The following is a 12,635-nucleotide window of genomic DNA, read 5'->3' on the forward strand; positions in this document are numbered from 1 at the left end:
ACAGAACGTAACATCATTTATAAATGACAGCTTTTATAAAATTATAATGCAAATTAAAAGATTAAAAAAAAAAAAAGAATTTCGCGCCAGTCGAAGTTTCTATACAAGCTAGGAGAGACGCTACCAGCACCTGGCAACTGGTTGGTGCCATGCTGATCCATGGTGCCCAAGGATTCGTCACTCAATATTCTGTAGAGCATGACCCCCCAGTAAAAATGGCCTATGTCAAAAGCTCAAAACATGAAACAACTTTTTGTCGAGATCGCGCTAAAGTTGCCCTACTACATAAGCTGACAGGAAGTGTGCCTATATAATATTTTTTGCGATCCCCCTTTCAAAATGATCTATGACAAAAGCTCGAAACATGGACAATTTTTTTGTGCGTGTCACATTCGACCTTAAAAGCCTGTTTTCAGAGGCGCTACAGATACAGAGGGACTATTTGGAGCCACACTGATAAATAATGGAAGTGTATCTGGGAATAACTTGACTACCGTAGAAGAATCAGTTGGTAGTTTTCGGTTTATCCTACTACAGTCTGAACTTCATTAAACAAGGGTGCCTACCGATTCTTATAATGAAAATTCAAGTTCCTTTCCAGCATTCCAAGATCAAGCAATCTAGTATTTCTACGTCTCCTTTTTTGTATATCAAAAAATGAAAAAAACGACTTCCTATACATGGAAAAGATAGTCATACATGGGGGTTAGTCACCCCTAACACAGCTCCATGGTGTCACGAAAAGTCCCCTAAATAAAAAATGTCAATTATGCAGGAAAATACACATTTGAGCACATTACTCTAGATTCTTATGAAAAAAATTAATATTGTTGGACTAGTGAAATAATTACAATACGTTACAAAATTTTATAGAATCTGTGTTTATTCGATTTTTATGATCTTTCTTGAACTATTTTAACGCACTGATTCTGACGCTATCCTTTTTTTCGTTGCATCAATATTTTCTGAAATATTTGTCGAACAAAAAGATTTGAACCAGCAGCCTCGTGCAAATCGGTGGATCTTCGGCAGCCGCGGCGACCGAAATTTTCAAATGCTCATAATTCTTAAACATGCGCCCAACGAAGTCGGAACACATGCATAATTATTTTTAACGTCCTATCGATTGATGATTTCCTCATAAAAAAAGTCAATATCGCAGAGGAGACCTTCCCCTTGTAAGATTATTTTGGTCGCTTAGATCGAATCTGAAGTTATATTTGCAAAATTCAAACTAGCTTATCCAATCTGGTATAATGAAAAACTTTATCAAAAGGATGAGCTAGAAACCGTCCGAAAAACTGTACCGGAATTGACGGATGGGCTGGAATTTTGGCGTTCAACGCTTGGACCATTTACCTGAAAATCGCTCATGGAGGGTTTTTGGGGTCGCTGATTACAAATCTGGAGTCAATATTTTTAAATTCAAAATGGCGGAGAAAATTAAACAATTTTTACGCATTTGGCTAAAAATGGTTACTCGAAGATTTTTAAAGTAATTTTTAAATATCTGAAGGCAATATTTTTAATTTCAAAACAGAATTCCTAATACGACCGTGAAAATTGACTAATTTCAACGAATTTGACTAAAAATGGTTATGCAAAGCTTTCTGGGCCGCTGATTATAAATCTGATTTCTAAATTTAGAGCTTTTGTATTGCATTTATAAGAAGATAAATTTCTCATCGCATTAAAACGCCTGAAATTTGGCTACAATAATGTTACTGCGTTTCGTGCAATGTAACACTGCAATGTAACACAATAACGCATACCCTGATTATACCCTACTAAAAATTCCTATATAAGTTACTATATAGGCACCTACATAGGATCCTACGTAGGAACCTATAGGTGCCACCTATAGGTAGGTTCCTATATAGAATCCTATATAGCAACCTATATAGGAATTTTCAGTAGGGTAGTGTCGTGAGATGACTCGTTATAGTGTACGGAATACAATAACATTACTGTACCCAAATTGCAGACGTTTTAATGCGATGATAAATTTATCTCCAAAAAAATGTAACACCGAAATTCTAAATTTAGAACTCGGATTCATAACACTGTTAAAAAAATAGGAGCTACTTATTCATGTAACGAGATACACTGGATACTGAAATTAATTACAAATTTGGGCATGAACAATTTATGTTGGATTTAGATGCATGGCGCAAACTGTTGCAACTAACGCGCTGAGAGTGCGGCTCTCGAGTTGTTTGTTCCGCTTGACAGAGAACATCCCCCTTGTCGGCCACGCGGCTCCGCTCATCACGACACTTCGGGGGGCCGTCAGTTCTAACAATATAGCAAATACGATGAAACTAATACCAGGTTATAGTGTATAGAATATCCAGAGAAGATTTCTGTGCTGAATCTAAATCACCTGTTTTTTCCCAGCACGTTAGGTTTTTGACCTTTTTTTATACAAAATTTCGTAAGGTTCATGAAATAATAAGAAAAAACTTGATTATTCTTTTTTTTTAATCAACTGCATGTCGTCTTTCTTTTTTGATGCAGAAAAAACTCAAAAAATTTGTACCGTATTTTCAATATTTAAAATATTTACAGTTTTCACAAATTTGAAAACATCCTTTCTTCATTATTTTTTCCTCGTTCATGTTTAATAAAGATTGCACGATGATGAGCATTTGGTTCATCAGTCATGAGGGTCCAGCAGTAGTCTGCTAAAGAGTTCACACTCCATTTACCTTGGCATCTCTTTTCGATTACAGCGATATCTCAATGAAATCTTTCCCCGTGTTCATCAATAACTGCTCCCAAATAAAAAAGTATTCATAAATAAAGGAATTACACGTAGTCTGCCGAAGGATGCTCTGTAAAAGGCGTTCTGCGGTGACCACTCCTGTTCCTCAGCGAGTTATCTGGAATCAGAAATATATGATAATTTCTTTATGTTTTAGTTTCAAATGAGCTTAACCATGTTTTCGAAAAAAAAAAATTGGAAAAATGGTGACGGTCTATCTCAAAACCCGATTTATGTAAAAAAGTAACTTTTTTTCGATAAAAAAAAAGTTTTCAATGAAGAAATAAAAACTACGATCAAGGACTCTACTTTCATACATTAAAGAAGCCTGCGCACTTTGAAAAGAATCGGTCAAGCGATTTTGAGTAATTGTTGTGACCGTTTTCAAAAACATGGTTTCGAGAAAAACGCATTTAAAGTTTCAAGTATAATTTACATATAAATGAAAAATTTTTGTGTTGACTTACATATCGTCACATGTTCTAGGCACTATTTTTTTAACACTTGAATAATACACTAAGTTTAGGGAATTTTATTTTCAAAAAGAATTCCGTCTTATCCATCGCTTCGACAAAATTTTTTTTTTAATGCAGAGCTACACATGCAATGGTGGTAGGAAGATGTTCTGAAGATTGTAGTGCTTTTTCAGCAACGTTCACTTTTCTGGGTTCTGAGGTCTTTCGCTTTGGCCAAAATGTAACATTTTGATGTAGGTATCGTGATTTACTATACCAGGTGCATAGAAAGCAACAATATTTTGTATGGCCATAGTAGAATCCAAAAATATTCCCTATGACTTTAAAATAACCACAAACAGACTATTCAAATGATTTGTAATTTATTTTTTCAAGCGACAATATCGTCAAATCATAACACTCTTTCATATTGGTGACATGAGCAATGGGTATTGATGAATATTTATTTCCATTGTGCAACGGAACGGCTTTCAAACTATGCTTATTTCAATCAATGAATAAACGCCAACTCTCTGAATAGTGTTCATGATCAAGGCTGTTGATAAGTATATTTACATCGGTAAAATAATGGGAATATTTTGGCTAGAAGAAAATGTAATTAAATCTTTTTCTCGATTTCAGTAACAAAATCTTTTTCTCGATTCCAGTAACAGATTTCCACACCCTTTTTCTACGAATTTTTGTCTTTGAGTCTAGAGCCTAAAGCCCAAGATTTCATCTTCCTGTTTCAATAAATTCAGGCAAGTTTCTAGTCGGCCAATACTCTAAGGTTTGATTTTCATCAGAATTGTTTTCTTCTGCTTTCTGTTTCGCAGTATATCCCGATATAATTGTTAGGGTCACACACAGATTTTGTCACAGAAGGAACATCAGGGTAAATATAGGAGTCCTTGCACTTCTATGAGTAGCATTTTACATCTGTTAAATATAAATACCAATCATCGATATGATTCTTAAGTTCTCTACGAAAAGTAGAAAAAGACGATAAAGATCTCCTCAATATACTGACCTTAATTTAATCGCACAAGTAGAACAGCAACTGTTGGGTATTCAACTTTTTTTCCATTTTTAGGTTTAATCTAAAAATATATCTCGTAGCTTTTTCTTCTTTTTTGTGACTTCTTACTACTCAGCAAATGGCTAGAACTAAAATACACATAAAAAAAACAAAATTTGTAAAATTGAACAAAGTCCAATTGCTAAATTAATGTTTAAAGGCTACTATTTAGCGCGTACCGCAGACTTATTCAAATAACAAAGCAAAATAAGCAGAACTACCGAAGCATTTCACACTAGGTAGGGGAATATATGCGTAGCAAGGGAGAGTATAAAGCAAAAAAATTTTATCCACGTCAGAATTCTTTCTGGAGAAGATTCTTACTTCACTAAGGAAGCGAGACAAGCCTCTGGGCTCAGAAAATCCCAGTCAGCAGGGAGGTACCATCCCATCCTTCGGAAATGGAAACCCGCACATATGTGGGATTTAACGAAAGCCTATACTGCCGTACAAACTAAAAAGATACTTAAGTCCAGTCTCACTTAACTGAGAAAATCTAGAAATACTATTTACCCAAAGAACTCTAATATCGAATACAATTTTAAATACATTAGAAGTCCGATAACTTGCCGTCCGATAAGTGTACATCCCCATTAAAACGTCATCATACGTACGGCACGGACACTAATTGTGGTTCTCCCACTACGTGTGCTACTTTTCTCATGATTTGCGCCCATGATTTACGCATTCGCGCACCTAATATCGTGCTACTAGAGGGGGCATCCGATAAGTGCGCAATTTCTGGAATTTCCCGCCCCTGCAGCCCCGAAGTTGGAAAGTTATCGGACTTGTACTGTAATTAAGATACACTACTTGGGTAAAAATAATGTGCTTTTTCACATTTTGGAATAAAAACTGGACTTTTTAAGCAATTTCTTTTTAAAAAATGGACTTGCGATTTTGTAATCGTCGCAACATACGTAAGGATCCGCTCAGAGTCCCAGCTATTTCACAACTCTAAAACATACCTAAGCGCAAGCCATTCTTTTCGCTTGTAAATTCGCTCCACACTTGGTCACTTTTATAAGGCAAAAAAGACACAAAGTTATTTAGGTTCTTTTTCATTTGTATGCTGATGACGTATTGCATGCCTTATATAAATTTTGGACAAAAAAAAAGTACTTTGTGTATCTTCTTATGAACTTTTAAGCCTTTTCGAATTTTTTCAATTAAAAACAATCTCAGCTGTAAACTGGCTTTCGAAGGCTTCTCGTTTCATCTCCGTATATGCTATTATGCCTGTTTGCAGCTTAATAACTGCGCGCTGATTGAGCTGTTTGTCACGTGATACTACGAGGTGGTGGATACCAAGCGGGTATAAATAAGAGATACAGCAAGGATATATGATGCAAAAACTCAGGTGGGTCATGGTGTCACCCTGAAAGGCTCCCCTATGGAAGGTCTATATGTATATGCGTATGCATATACACATGTATACATATGGAAACCTTCTCATCGCGCGCGGATCGGCTCCCTCGCAAATTTAACCGCGCCTCAGGCGCATGACTGTTGGTTCTCGCGTTTCACACTCGATAATATATTTAACTCGCACTACGCACACGGTCTTTGTATATTCCCCACACTTGTTCACAGACTTTTTAAAACTAAAGGTCAAAACACCGACAACAGTAAATTGGTGATTATGAATTTTCTTTTCTTAAACCTCCTCCGGCTTTAACCTGTGTGTGTGTGTGTGTGTGTGTGTGTGTGTGTGTGTGTGTGTGTGTGTGTGTTCCACTAGGAGGATAGTCAACCATTATAAAAGTTAAGATTTAAAATAAGATCAAAACAACAAGGACAATAATTAACGTCAGCATTTTTAAGGTCGTTGTCACAAGGGAGTTGAATGATCCTCATAAAGGTACATTAACTACGATTATTCTATCAGAAAGCGCAATCGAATATTGGAACCACAGTTTTTTTAGCATTTTACCTTGAAGTTACCTTCTAAAGTCATGAAAAAAAATGTAAATACCATTTTGGACGTAAAATTTCCTGCTCTTTTCGAATCCGGTGTCAACAATTAGGGTTCCCATTTAAAAAAACACTGACCTTCAAATTTTCGTACCTAAAGGAGGGCCAGGAATAGGAAAATGAGATGAGTTTCGTGGGACTATCGTCATAACTACTAGCGGGTGCAGTTTTCACCGTAACCGTTGCTGCGTTGACCGCAAGAGCTCTGCAGAAAAATCATGTTGTGACTGGGCAGCGACGGTTAAAGTTGAAGACATAAATACTACTGCGGCACCGTAACAATCACTGCGCGCCACCGTAAAAGATTCTGCAGTGATTGTTGCGTCTGTTGCAGTAACAGTTACTGCCCGTTTCCCGAGCCATCGCGGTTACCGCCGCAATGGGATTGGATGGCGCTGAACTCCAACGATATCATCTGATCGTCGTCTCGCGTACACTCGAATGTTTTTGCGTCGCTTTAACACACTTCGAAATTTGTTTTATTTTCGAGTTATTACATTCTTTTTATGTCGGTGTCTGTCTGCCCAGCGTCGTCGTCGTTGTCGTTGTTATCGTCGTCTGTATACCGGACAACTTTCGAAAGATTGGTCGGATTGGATAGTGCTTTGGCACACAGTTTGAGAGATCAAAAATAACGATCGAGTTCGTTAACCAGCCATTTTTGATAACATTCAAAAAGTTAGAGCTTTTTAAAAATTGTTGAGACCACTTTTTTCAAGGTTTGAAAATTCTATCAGCAGCCATTTATACCACGCAAAAATACGAATAATTTACAATTAAAAAATTATCTTAATAACTTCATGAAATCTGTTAAAAAAATAAAAAAATTAAATTTTGATCGCAAAAAAACAAATGAAAAAGCAATAACTCTATTTTATGGCCAGACAAAGCAAGGTACGAAAACAATAAGAGAACGAAAATTGTGCACCTAAAAAAAGTCTGCAAATTTGTCATGTATTACTTTCTTATATGATACTATCTACAAATATGTTGCAAATATTTTTTTGACAGGAAGCGTAGCTTTGATTTTTGTCGTAAAAGCTTACCTTGAAAACAAAAAAATAAATTTTTTTTTGGAAAACGATACAAGGCAATGAAAAAAACTAATAGACAACAGTTGTTAATTCAAAATGGATCTACACATTTGTTATCAATAATTTTTAGACAGAATAAGTCGATTTTCTTTTAATCATAAAAGAAACAACATTTTTAAAAAATTATAAAAACAAGGCAATAAGAATAAATACGTTTCAATATCCATGCATATTATGAATTGTAATTACATAAATTTACTGGAATGATACATGTGTCAGTGCAACTGAAAAATAAGATTTCTACATCATTTTGCAATATCTGAATAAGCAATCCCAGGCAGAGGTATATAAAGACTGTATTATATTTGATATAAAAGTGTTGAGCATAATGTAGAAAAGTTCACATTTTGGACAAAATCAAGTATGAAGTACGAGATACGTAATGAGAATGTGTTCGCTAAAGTCGAAAGAGCTTTAATAGAAGAGACTTCACAATCACAATTTTCGATACGTTGACCTTTAATTTTGAAAGGTCAATGCACAGTCATGAGAGAAATGCAAAAACCAAGCGCGAAGGGCGAGAACCAACGGTTTCGCGCCGCAGGTGCAGTCAAACTTGCGAGCGAAGCTCTTTTAACAAAAGAGAATTCACAATCCCAAAGTTGCAATAGTGGATGTTTTGAGCTTTAATTTTAAAACGTCTGTGAACGAATATGGGAAAAATACAAAGGTCGAGCTTGTTACGCGATGTAAATACATAATCCAGCGCAAATTTGACCCAAAGCTGACCCAAAGAATTACAGGCCAATCACTTGTCTGAACACACTGTATAAGATATTCACAGCTATCCTAAATGATAGGATTGTTCGGGCAATTGAACCTGCGTGGCAAGAAATGTATGAATAACGAGGCTCAAAGAAGTGCGTAGCGTGATGTCGGGAGAACCTACTCATCGATAGATGTGTCTGCAAAAATGCAGCATTCTACCAGCGTGACCTATCGATGGCCTGGATTCATTATCGGAAAGCTTTCGATTCGACCTCCCATAGACTTATCATCTGTCTTTTGGAGATCTTAAAGTTTCATCCGCAAATAGTTAGGTGCATAGAGAGATTGATGCCGCTTTGGAAAACCAGATTTACTCTCTCATCTGGCAAAAATCGTGTGACAACTAACAAGTTCACGTTTCAGAGAGGTGTCTTTCAGGGCGACACCATGAGCCCTGGCTCTAGGGATTGTCAAACGATATGATAAGGAAATTCGAATGGAATTTGGGTTAGAAGATGCGCCAAGGTTCATTTGAAGCGAGGAAAACTTAATGGCATCCCTGAAGATCTTGAGCTTGTTGATAGAAGCGCTATACGACACCTTTGCGCTGGAGAGACTTATACATACCTGGGCGTGCCACAGAGCCGCATCTAAGTTGGGACATCTAAAAAGGATACTCTCCGAAGCAGATACAAACGTCGCATCCGGCAGATTTGGTCTTCCGAACTGCCGGCTAGGAACAAAGTATCTGCAACGAATATGCCTGCCGTCTCGGTAGTACTCTTTCATTTGGAGTAGTTCCATGGACGAAGAACGAGCTCAGATCCCTTGATATCGGGACAAGAAAGATTATGCACATAAACAAACGCATGCATCTTAAGTCTTCTATTCCACGACTGTACATCTCACGCCGTCAAGGTAGTTGCGGAATATTGAGTCTTGAATGTCTTCACAACAGGATTATTCTGGGTACAGCACATAGAGTCGCAAATGGAAGAGACCCTCTTCTTAAAATGATCAGGAATCACGAAGAAGTGAGCAAAGAAGCGTTTCTGTACAAAGCAGCGGAGGAGGCTGCTGAAACACTCGGACTTAACTTCAGTATTAGGGGTGAGCAAAATGCATCAAATCTTATCTATCTCGAGTACTCACTCCTGAAAGCCCGGATTAAGAAAGCATAAAAGAAAAACTTTCGTGAAAAGCTCCTCCATAAGAGAAAGCACGGTATCTTCCACAGAAATGTGGAAGACCAGTCAATGTCGTGTGAGCTAACGTTTGCTTTCCTTAAATTGCCCAGATTGAAGTCTGGTACGGAGGGTTTCATCTTTGCATGCCAAGACGGTGTCATTTCCACCTTAACATAACGTCGCCACATTTTGAACCAAGACATTCCCGATGATACCTGCAGGGCGTGCCATGCACACCCCGAGCATTTAGCTCACATACTATCTAGTTGTCTAACTCATTCGGAAACGACCTACATCCAAAAGCAAAATGCGGCACTAAGAGTGTTTTATTACCATCTCTGTCTCTCTTACGGCATTAACCTTGATATAACTCCCCTAAATGCTTCTAGGGAAATAGAGTCAATTGTCGAGAATGAGAAGTGCGGCATATACTAGGTCCGTCCACTCAGCGCCGCCACCAAGGCAAATTGAAAAATAGAATACGCCATATTTTTTTGCTCTCTAAACTTCGGAGAAAAGGGTGGCGGCGCTAGCAGGACGTTCACTCAGCGCCCCCACCTACGAAAACTTACTAAAAATTATAATAATGAGATGAAGGATTAGTGGAGATTTTTTTTCCTTTTTTTTTTTTTTGCTTTCTGATGACATATATAATGTTTCCCAAAAAACCTACCCCTAAGTCTTACACACTTACTCCTCGTGATCAAAACCGTTTTAAAAGAGGGAAAACCACGTTCAAGAAATTCAACATGATTTAGGGCACCAAATTAATTACTTGAGACTTGGAAATTTACCTCTCATTATAATTTCCTTCAAAACTACCCTTCCACATGAACGTATGCAGCAGAAAATATATATGTATGAAAAAAGCATTATAAATAATAAACCTTCGAAAACAGTGTTAGTTGGTATTTTTTTGCTCTTTTTTTGCTCTCCGATTATATGTAATACATTCCTCAAAAATTACCCCTAAGTCATACTTACCTAACCCTCGTAACTAAAAACGTTTTAAAAGTTGGAGAATCACCTTGAACAATGTAAAAATGATTTAGAACTCCAAATTCTTTACATGCCACTTGAAAATATTCCTCTAATTATAATTTCCTTAAAAACTACCCTTTCAGGTAAACGTATGCAGCAGAAAATATATATGTATGAAAAAAGCATTAAAACAATAAAACTTAGAAAACAGTGTTAGTTGGTATTTTTTGCTCTTTTTTTGTTCTCCGATTATATATAATACGTTCTCCCAAAAACTACTCCAAGTCATACATACATATCCCTCGTGAACAAAAACGTTTTAAAAGTTGGAAGCGCATTTTGAACAATGCGAAAATGATTTAGAACTTCAAATTATTTAAATTACACTTGAAAATTTCCCTGTAATTATGATTTCCCTTAAAACTACCCTTCCACGTGAACGTATGCAGCAGAACATATAAACGTATGAAAAAATCATAAAAAATAATACAACTTAGAAAAGACAGTTCATTTTTTGGCTCGCCAATGATATATAATAAGTTTCCCAAAAACTACCCCGAAGTCATACATACCTACCTCTCGTGAACCAAAACGTTTTAAACGTTGGAAGACCACCTTGAACAATGTGAAAATGATTTAGAACTCCAAATTATTTACATGACACTTAAAAATTTCCCTCTCATTATAATTTCCCTTAAAACTACTCTTCCACGTGAACGTATATGTGTATGAAAAAAGCATGGAAAATAATAGAACTTAGAAAACACTGTTAGATGATATTTTTCGCTCATTTTTGCTATCCGATTATATATAACACTTTCTCCAAAAACTACCCCTGTCATACATTGGTTCTAAATCATTTTTACATTGTTCAAGGTGGTCTTTCAACTTTTAAAACGTTTTTGTTTACGAGGGGTAGAAATGTATGACTTTGGGGTAGATTTTGGGGAACGTATTATATATAATCGGAGAGCAAAAAAACTGCAAAAAAATATCAACTAACACGTTTTTCTAAGTTTTATTATTTGTTATGCTTTTTTTCATACGTGTATATGTTCTGCTGCATACGGTGACGTGGAAGGGTAGTTTTAAGGGAAATTATAATGAGAGGAAAATTTTTAAGTGTCATGCAATTAATATGGAGTTGTAAATAATTTTTACATTGTTCAAGGTGGTTTTCCAACTTTTAAAATGTTGTTGGTCACGAGGGTTAAGGCATTTATGCCTTAGGGGTAGTTTTTGAGGAACTATTATATGCATAATCGGAGAGAAAGAAAGGGCAAAAATATCAACCGACAGTGTTTTCAAAGTTTTATTATTTTTAATTCTTTTTTCATACACATACATGTTCTGCTGCATACTTTCACGTGAAGGGTAGTTTTTAGAGAAATTATAATTATATGGAAATTTCCAAGAGTAATTTAAATAATTTGAAGTTCTAAATCATTTCCATGTTGTTCAAAGTGGTCTTCCAACTATTGAAACGTTTTTGGTATCGAGGGGTAGATTTTGGGTAACTCATTATATTTAATCGGAGAGAAAAAAGATATTAATTAAAAGTGTTTTCTATGTTTTATTATTTGTAATGCTTTTTTCATACACATATATGTTCTGCTGCATACTTTCATGTGGAACGGTAGTTTTGACGGAAAATTATAATGAGAGGCAAATTTTCAATTTTCATGTCATTAATTTGGAGTTGTAAATCATTTTCACGTTGTTCAAGGTGTTTTTTCAACTTTTAAAACGTTTTTGGTCACGAGGGGTATGTACGTATGAAATAGGGGCAGTTTTTTGGGAAACGTAATATATGTCATCAGAGAACAAAAAAAAGCAAAAAAATCTCCACTAATCGTCCTGCGTACACTGGAACTTCATATTCTCGACAATTGTTTCTGTTGCACACTCGAGGCCAGACGTGGTTCTTCTTGAATTCGAGAAGCGAATCGTGGTCGTTATCGAATTTTCGGCACCAGCTGACAAAAACATCATAGCCAAGGAGAATGAAAAGAAAGAGAGGTATAGAGGCCTTATAAGGGAGTTGCAACGATTGTACCCGGAATATTCTGTTAAACTAATCGTCCTTATCATCGGCGCTCTTGGAGGTGCCAAGCTTTCACTCGTAATGGCCTTAAAAGCATCCCTGTGTGTCAACAATATGCTAAAACACTCTCGGGAAAAACGCAGAAGGCGGTAGTTCTTGGTTCGCTCCGTGTTCGCAGGGTGCACGAAACTTTTGCCGAATCGTCGTATTGATTCCGTTACAGACTGTAACCACCTATCTCAAGGTCATGAGACGTGACTGAAATTTTACTGTGATTTCGTTGGGAGGGGGTGCAATTTTTCAGATTAACAACCGCTCCGGCGAAATCCTGCGGTTGTTCTCATGACAAA

The 12,635-nt window shown here is 36.5% G+C and overlaps 1 protein-coding gene across 6 annotated transcripts in view; it reads right to left on the bottom strand.

Annotated features, from left to right (window-relative positions):
- Positions 1-12,635, bottom strand: part of LOC117170140 (E3 ubiquitin-protein ligase UBR2) — a 34,737-nt gene that overhangs the window by 10,401 nt on the left and 11,701 nt on the right. Inside the window, exons 2-4 of one of the 6 annotated variants that reach the window (XM_033356682.1) lie at positions 4,250-4,386; positions 3,232-4,158; positions 2,709-2,882 (exon numbers count right to left, since the gene is read on the bottom strand). The exons of 4 other annotated variants lie outside the window; for them this stretch is intronic. The gene's annotated coding sequence lies outside the window, so the exon portion shown is untranslated. The remainder of the gene's footprint in view (positions 1-2,708; positions 2,883-3,231; positions 4,159-4,249; positions 4,387-12,635) is intronic. One more of the 6 variants, XM_033356684.1, reaches the window with a different exon arrangement.

This window comes from Belonocnema kinseyi, chromosome 3 (genome assembly GCF_010883055.1).
Source record: "Belonocnema kinseyi isolate 2016_QV_RU_SX_M_011 chromosome 3, B_treatae_v1, whole genome shotgun sequence".
In the NCBI taxonomy this organism is placed as follows: domain Eukaryota; kingdom Metazoa; phylum Arthropoda; class Insecta; order Hymenoptera; family Cynipidae; genus Belonocnema; species Belonocnema kinseyi.